The sequence below is a fragment of the Tachypleus tridentatus genome, chromosome 13, assembly GCF_004210375.1.
Source record: "Tachypleus tridentatus isolate NWPU-2018 chromosome 13, ASM421037v1, whole genome shotgun sequence".
Classification (NCBI taxonomy): Eukaryota; Metazoa; Arthropoda; class Merostomata; order Xiphosura; family Limulidae; genus Tachypleus; species Tachypleus tridentatus.
In genome coordinates this window covers 262,984,989-262,993,838 of record NC_134837.1, presented here as the reverse complement: position 1 = coordinate 262,993,838, position 8,850 = coordinate 262,984,989, and positions in this window count along the sequence as shown.

Sequence of the window (8,850 nt, the reverse complement as noted above, 5' to 3'; positions counted from 1 at the left end):
TGTGTATAAACATATTTATAAGGGTATTAAATATGGTAATATTGTATTATGAATAAGATGATAAGAGCTTATTTTTAAAATAAAATATTAATAATATCATTTCTTTTTCTCACGAACTAATAATCTGAAAGTCCCGGGTTCAAATCCCGGTCGCACTAAACAGGTTCACCCTCCCAGCCGTGGGGGTGTTATAATGTGACGATCAATCCCACTGTTCGTTGGTAAAAGAGTAGCCCAAGAGTTGGCTCTGGGTGGTGATGACTAGCTACCTTCCCTCCAGTCTTACCCCACTAAATTAGGGACGGCTAGCGCAGATAGCCCTCGAATAGCTTTGCGCGAAATTCAAAAATAAACAAAATTTTTCTCACGAGTGACGACCATTGTAAATGTTAGGTATGAGTAAATTGTTGTAGAACTGTCAGACTATTACAAAAAAGGCCGCAGGCCTAATAGCTCTCTGCAGCAACTTGTGGTTGTACCTGTTTGGAAGGCGTTTATTTCTACTACTAACAATAATGATATTGTTTGTTCTCTTTAATAATTTGAAGTACATATTGGGAGAATTAACACACTTTAATAAAGGTTTACAAAGCGTATTTTGCTCACCAACATGTACAAAGAATTATTGTTTTTTTTACAAATTCAACAAACGTTTTGCCTTTGCAGCTGTATGTTTAATATTAGAATATTCTCTGGGTTATAAAACAATTGTATATATTAATTCTGATGAAGCCACAAAGGAGAAACGTTTGTTGAAATTAAAATATTCTTGATTTATCTTGAATGTAAAGGTCTTTTCTCTAAACTTTCAACAATAATGACAATGTCAACATATGTGTTTCTCGGTTAATAATATCACCATAATGAAAAACAAAAATGTTAAGTTGTAAATGAGAGATTTTATTTCATATTCCTTTTAGATTGTTCGTTTACAATGTTTATCTCAAACTTTACACCTAATAATTTTTGCATCGTTAACTTTCGTCACGTGAACCATAATATAGATTGAATGATCACATAATGAATTAAAAAATAAATTTTAATATCATCATTCAGATCAACAAAAAAACGTGCGCTTGAAAATAGAAAATCATAGCTACGAGTTGTGTCTTAAAAATTTTAATTAGTAGTAAAGCGTCCTACAGTGCAACAGCAGTAAATGTCTTCGAAATTAAAATGCTAGAATCATGGATATTATTCCTTTCAGTGTGGTCCAACATGGCCATGTGGGTTAAGGCGTTCGACTCGTAATCGGAGTGTCGCAGGTTCGAATCCACGTCGCACCAAGCATGCTCGCCCTTTCAGCCGTGGGAGCGTTATATGGTAAATTCCATTATTCGTTGGTAAAAGAGTAGCCCAAGAGTTGGCGGTGGGTGGTGATAACTTGCTACCTTCTCTCTTGTCTTACTCTGCTAAATTAGGGACGGCTAGTGTAAAAAGCCTTTGTGTATCTTTGCGTGAAATTCTAAAAACAAACTTTTTGGTGAACACAGCACATACCCCAATGTGGCTTTATTATTAGAAAACACACTCTTGCTACGAAACTTTTATTCACTCCTACTTAATTTCAAATGTTACACATGTATGTCATAAACCACTGAGGTAAAGAAACCAGGAATGATAAACTGAATCGAATTTGAATGGATAAACTGATAAAATTGATACTGCATGAACCGCGCCCACCTCAGTGGGTCAGCATTATGTCTGCGGACTTACAACGCTAGAAACCGAGGTTCGATACCCGTGGTGGGCAGAGCACGTGGTAGATAGCCCCGTGGGTAGCTTTTTGCTTAATTCAAAACAGCAACAAATCATGAACCGAAATTGGAAAAAAATCGAATAAAAGAAAACAACTCATGATATAAAACGCAGAACGTGAACACAGTTAAAACTCATTAGATACAAACACAGTAATGCGTGAACACAGTTAAAACTCATGACATACAAACAGTACGTGAATGTCTATGTCTCCTAATGATGTTGAAACAGATTATTTCCTCCACACGAGTCTAATTAGGGATAAAAGAAATCTCTTGGTGTTTGAGTATAAAATCAAAAGATAAACTAATATATTTAATAAAACTATAATGTAGCCTTACAACTGTAGTACCATCTTCCTTGATTACTGTGACAAAGCCTTGCACATCTCCGACAAACACGGCTCCATCAGCAATGGTCAACAGTGCTGTTGGCCACACACCAACGGTAACTTGGCCTTCTGTTGAAGTTATCTGTAGACACCAATTTGCACAAAGGCTACCAGAAAAGTTGATTTTAAATTAAGGTAATAGAGTAATTATAGAAAATCAAGCAGAAGTAACAGATACTGCAGTTAAAATGTAAATCTTATATAGCCTTTTCACACAGAACTAATACAATTAGGAAGGATGTTGTGTTTCCACATCAAAAGTAATGATACATACAAAACAAACTTAAAGACTTTTACTTCAGTTAGAGAAATAGAGGTTGAAGATAAGTGCAACTAAAAATCTAAATCAGCTAAAAATTCTGAAAGACAGAAAAAATTTCTTTTAAAATTGGTTTATAATCAACACATTATATGTCATTATACCTTCATTTTGAAACAACATATGTAACTGACCAATGTCTAGATAGTTTTACTTTACTCTGACTGAACATACATAACTTTTAAAATAAATGTTTTGAAAACCTGTAACAGTTAAAATTCTGAATAATTGCTCATACTCTAGTTCTCACAACCCACAGCTCAGTGTGGTAACTACAGAAGATTAATGGCATACTGTGGCTCAAACCTTAGTCCTCACAACCCACAGCTCAATGTGAAAACCACAAGGTCATATCAACCAAAATACAAAAACATGCATCTAGAAACTGTCCAAAACTATAAAGAATCTCGGATATCACTAACAGCTTTTCTTATAACTGCATTTAAATAAATATGATAAATAGTGGTCAATCTTCAGCTCAGTTTAAACTTATCACCTGTTGAACACTAAATCAAATCTGCAACGCAAAGATGTTGAGCAACCATACCACTCAAAGATAATTTTAGTACGTTACTTCTATAGCAAGTCTTCTGTGAAAAGAACAGATGTCAAAACATACATGTTTTTTACAATATAACATTCTGTTAAATTTTTTTTTACCTGAGGATTACTGCAGATGTCATCACAGGAAAATGTGTCACCTTTTTCATCAGCGATGAACATACTTAGGGTGTCTCCTAGTATTAAACATGAAGCCGTGAGCCTGATAAAAAGAACATACACAACTTAGCAGCTTGTTTTAGAATTTTTTTGCCCAGTCAAAATCACATGTTTTTATTATGAAATTATTACTCCTTAAAAAAGTAATTATTCATGTTTTGTGTCTAACTTAATATTCCTTCTTTTTACATATATTTCATTAGGCATAGCCTACAATTCCACCCATTTATGACCTCCTACAGTTGAGTAGAGACCTGTGAGTAATATTTGTGAGGTTTAATACTTGTCCCAATAACCTTAGTTAGTGTAGTCAAATTAGTTGTTTGTTCTTGATTCTGTTTGGAAGAATGACTGAATGTGGGATCAACCAATGGTAACCACAGGTTCCTAGTTTCTAATGATCCTTAGGCTTGATGTGATTAACTAATATAACCTGCAAAATTTGAAAACAACACCATGAGCTCAGTGAAAACACTTCAATCCAAATGAAAATTGTAAGTTTTGCAACTATAAGGTCAGATCCTCTAAAGATTGAATTGAATGTTACTTAATAACGTCAACCCTAATTAATTGACACTGAACAATAAAACTTCGTTCGTTTAGCATGAAGCATAACATAGAGATCACATTGTTGGGTGCCTATGGCAACACAATCTCCCTTTGATGCATAATTCATGGTGGTAACTTCACCCAATAACTTGTGCTGATTCTGAACTCTACAGTAAAATAAACACTGATTTAATCTTCAAGTATAATACAGTCAAATAACAAAATAGATGTTTATTCTGTGAAAATTATTAGTAATTTTCAATTACTAATTTGTTCATTGTTTTCGTGACAATAAATATATTCTCTTCCTGAAGTTTGACTTCTAACAATTTTTCAACTTACACCATAACTGATGGATAATGTACATGGTATATTTATACATTTGATTGTGAAGTTGGTAATAAATGCCTATTAAAGAAACACTTGTACAAATATATCAGTGTCTATGCAACCAACTTACACAACTCAAGTGTACAGGATAATGTTTTGAATGTCTTCTGCCTTTCGTCTTCAGATCAGCCTGTGCAAGGGTATTATATGTTATCAAGGTGGATGCACTTTAATTAGTTGTTTGTTCTTAACTGATTGGAAAAACGACTAAATGTGGGTTCAACCAATGGTAGCCATAAGTTTCTAATTTCTAACAAACGTTTATTGTGGTCATGCAAATAAATTCCTTTATTAATTTTATTTGTCAAAGCTGTTTGACTTGATGATTTTCTGCTCTGTCTCAGTGTGCTTTGCTTCCAGTTTATATAGTATGTTCTACAATGACTAATATCTACATTTTCATTAAACTTGTAGTGTCCTTGTGTTCTTGTTCCCAATTGTCTTTCCATTTCTCCAATGTAGTTTTGTCACCTGTTAATATTTGTTAAAGTTTGATGTTCTTCATATTTATTGTCGTGACTTTTAACCTTTTCTAATTTTACTGTCTGGTATCTTATGATTTATTCTTTATCAACTACTCTGACAAATTTCTTGTTTGTTTGTTATAATGTAAAAAGGTTTGTCTTCAGAGTCTCATATAAATAAGACAACTGTGTAGAAGTAAAACAAAAACCTTTACTGTTGGAAAACTATGCAAATACTTACTTTAAAAAGAATACTGAATTAGGCCTGTTTGAGGTAGAAACTTACTTTTTTAGAGAGATTAAAAATGATTCATTTCCTTCCTTTGTATGCTGGCTAACTGTACACAGTATTTGCTTCCCCTCTGGGTGTACAAAACTGCTGTTGTTACATTTCCTTCTGTCCACTAACATGAGAATATTATTAGTTAGAAATAAGAAACTGACCAATAATTAGTAAACTGGTATCACTCAAAGACATAAAGCAATAACCAGTGATTTTAGATTTATAACAATTTACAGTATTTTTTAACTAATGGACCTTTAATAAAAGCATATTAAACGACCATTTCAGAAACATATTACATTCATTAGAGATACAAGTAAAATCAGTTTTATTGCAAGCTTTATCAACTTTTTTTTAAAGAAAGAAAACAAATAAAACACAATTTTCATCTTTTGTGTCATTACAGATATTGTACAGCACCTAATTAACACTTTTCACTCTAGAAATAATTGCAAATATTAATCTATTAATTTCCTTGATAATTTTGTTACCATTAGGTAAATTTCATAACAATTTCAAGATCACAAGGTTAAAAACTCATTTCACATTGAATTTTAATGCAAACTACTTAAGTCTTTATTTATATGAAATGATACAGCAAATGGACAACATCCTATGTTCCAACTGAATCTTATTTGTACAAAAGTAATTTGTTCTGAAAAAACAATATTTTTGTTCATGCTGGTGTACATGTAAATAATTTAAACACTTCACCAACACAACGTTCCTGTAAATTTATATTAAAGAATTTTACATAAATCTATAAATTAATAAAAAAATGACTGAAAACTATAACACCTTTGAAGAGTTGACTATTTTCCTTCTTCCCGAACCAGAATAGTCCAATATTTGAATATACAAGTTTTTAGTCAATTTTGAAATTCTCTTTCATATGTGATCATGTGCATTAACTCTTCTATAAAAATAACATAAATCCAGATCAGAATACCACACAGGGTTGTCCAAAAGTAATAGGACTCTATGACACACACAAAAAATATACGTTTTCTGAGAGCAACACCTATTCACAGTTTAAGTACAAACAAATATAAATAAAAAGAAATAGATCAGTTTGAAACCATCTTTTTTCCTTATGGGAATTCCTTATGACACCTTTCCTGTACTGACTGAAAAACCACATAGTAAGTAAGTACTATTACTTTCATATATTACATATACATGTGACAAAAAGCTAAAAATTATAACAAGACCTATGTAAAGGTTAGTTAATGTTGAAGAAAACTACATGATATTATGACATGGTGGAATAGGTTTAAAATTGCATGAAATATCGATGTAATATTTTATCTATTTATGATCCACACTCCGTAACCATACAAGTCTTCTGTTTTCTTAGTGGCATTTTACAGATTCATTCTTTTACTTTCATACTGAGTGTATCATAATTATTTTTTGGATAAACTGAATCTGAACCAAACTTACCTCTTCATGGCCACAGTAACTAATGGCAGATAAGCTACCGTTTATAGTCAACTCCCATATTACCAGCTTTCCCAACTCATCCCTACTGAGAATGTGGCCCATTGTCCAAATCCTATTATGTTCATTTGACCCTTGTGGTGTTTAGAATTATCATTTGTTAAAGTCTTCAAGTTCCAAAACTTCAGGGTTCGATCTTCAGAAGTTGAGATTAACTGTTCATTGTCTATCACAGCACATCCCAGTACTGGCTTACTGTGTCCATACAAGGTGCATTTTCTATTCTCTTATAACATGAAAGGATATGAAACAACTTGTCACCTAATTCCTTAATATATGTAAGAGAGTTTAAAATTGATGAATTACTTTATAACTGTTTAATTCATTAAATATATTGAACTTTTAGAGAACGAACTCCAAATTGTCAAGTTGCGTTTTTTTTCACATGATAAGAAAGAAACGTATTTTTAACAGGACTTTACAAAATATAATGAAAAGTCAAACACAAGTATAGTTTAAAATACAATTACTAATGAAGCAGTAAAATAGAATCAGTATCTAACAATTAAAAAACCAAATAAGTAACATGTTGTGAAAAACATAAGATTAAAACTTCTTTGCAATCACAATAATTAACCAGTGAAGTAAAGACAACCTCAGTTACAATGCTCTAAATAGTCTTATCTGCTACAATATAGTGAATATTAAATAAATAAGGAATAAAAAATTCCACCACCCAAAACTCAGAATGTTTGATTTATTACATCACACTGGATATGCATGATGTTTATGTTTTCCATAGAGGTTCATAATATAAATTAGCTTGTTAAATGTTATATGTGAAAAGATTTGTAATTTAAGTCATTAGAATAAATATAATGTGTCTAAATTTCCAAATAAATATACATCAACAATTAAACATCATGTGTGTATAGGTATGTAATACTGATAGTCGAGTACATTATATCAAAATTATTTTGGGGCTACTTCATCTCAATAAAGCACACCTTGCCATGTTTGTTTATGATTTATCTGAGGACCATGCATCTTGACAATGGCTCAGAAGTGTAGTTGCTATTGTAATACTTTCATGTCAACAGTACAGCATTCTTTCTGAAAGTTTCTTGTAAGATGTTAGTGTACAAGGATGATGGTTCCTGGTGTCTGTTTCAACAGACTTCTCTCACGTAAATTCACAAGCATTGCATGTGGTGACTTTATTGGCATGTCTTCATATAGAATAGCAAGAATGCTGTTTTATTCTTTAGGTGCTTGAAGTATAGAGCCATTAAATGGGAGTTACAACTGGAAACCTAATTTTGATGAACTTGTAACCTGTTGCCCTTTTCAACGAAGATACTTCTGGATTATGTTGTGTACTGTTGCCTGGGGCACATGGAAAGCTACCCTCATTAGATTTTATGTGTTTGGATTCTCACCTGTTACAAGGGACAACACACTTTGCTTTCCATGCTTAAGGAATTGTTTATTGCAGGTCTCTTTCTAGATGGTCCTGGTACCCCAAGTTGATCAATAATTTTTTTGTTTTCTGTGTCGTTAAGTACATGGAATATCTCTGATCTAAGTACATATTGAAAAGGACTGTTGCATACCCTTCCTCAAAATTATTTATTTTTGGTGGCATCACACTAGTTACAAAGTGCCATGCAATGTCAAAATGAAATTCTATTACATGTTATTCCACCACAATTTTATATCAACCAAGCCTGTCACAATTTGCTGATTTAAACATTCAAAATCATTTTAACATAATGCACTGAATCGTTTATCAGCACATTAAATACCTAGCGTGAACAGACTTGTATTACACATTGCACATTCAGTATCACATGTAAACATGCTTATAATGTGAATCAACTACAGTATGACACATGAACTGGTTTGCAACATACATCAAGATATTAAGTATCATTCAAGAAAGAAACAGCTCTTATCATCCTTACATTATGTAACAAATAACAACTCTAAAATACATTGATAAATAAAGAGTAAAAGATAAAATGTATCAGGTAATTTTTTTTTATATTTAACAAGCTGAGATATCCTTTTTCATTCAATTTATGGGATTAAAATAATGTGTTGGTGAGTTTATGATAAATAACAAAAATCCTAACTTTCACACAATAATATTTAATAAATATTATTACACTAATCATTATTAACTGATCAAACGTTTTGTACTGGCTTTAAGAACTCAATATATATGAGGTAATGGTATAAATATTTATGGGAGGTGTGATTTCTGTTACATGCTTTCAACACTCAACTTTTGTCTCTCCACAGTGTTTCACATGCTTAATTAATCTGTGGTCATTGGCTTCAAATGTGTCTTATGCGACAAAGTTGAAAGGTCATGGGTTAAAACAGAAAGTGGTCATAACTCAAGAAATGTATTTTTCATATCGGCTTTATGATGGGTGTTGGATTAGAAACTTCATTTGAGCTCACGTATTATTGCAATAGTGGTATCCATTTTTTTTTCATTCCTTTCTACCATTAAGAGTGCTAGCACACT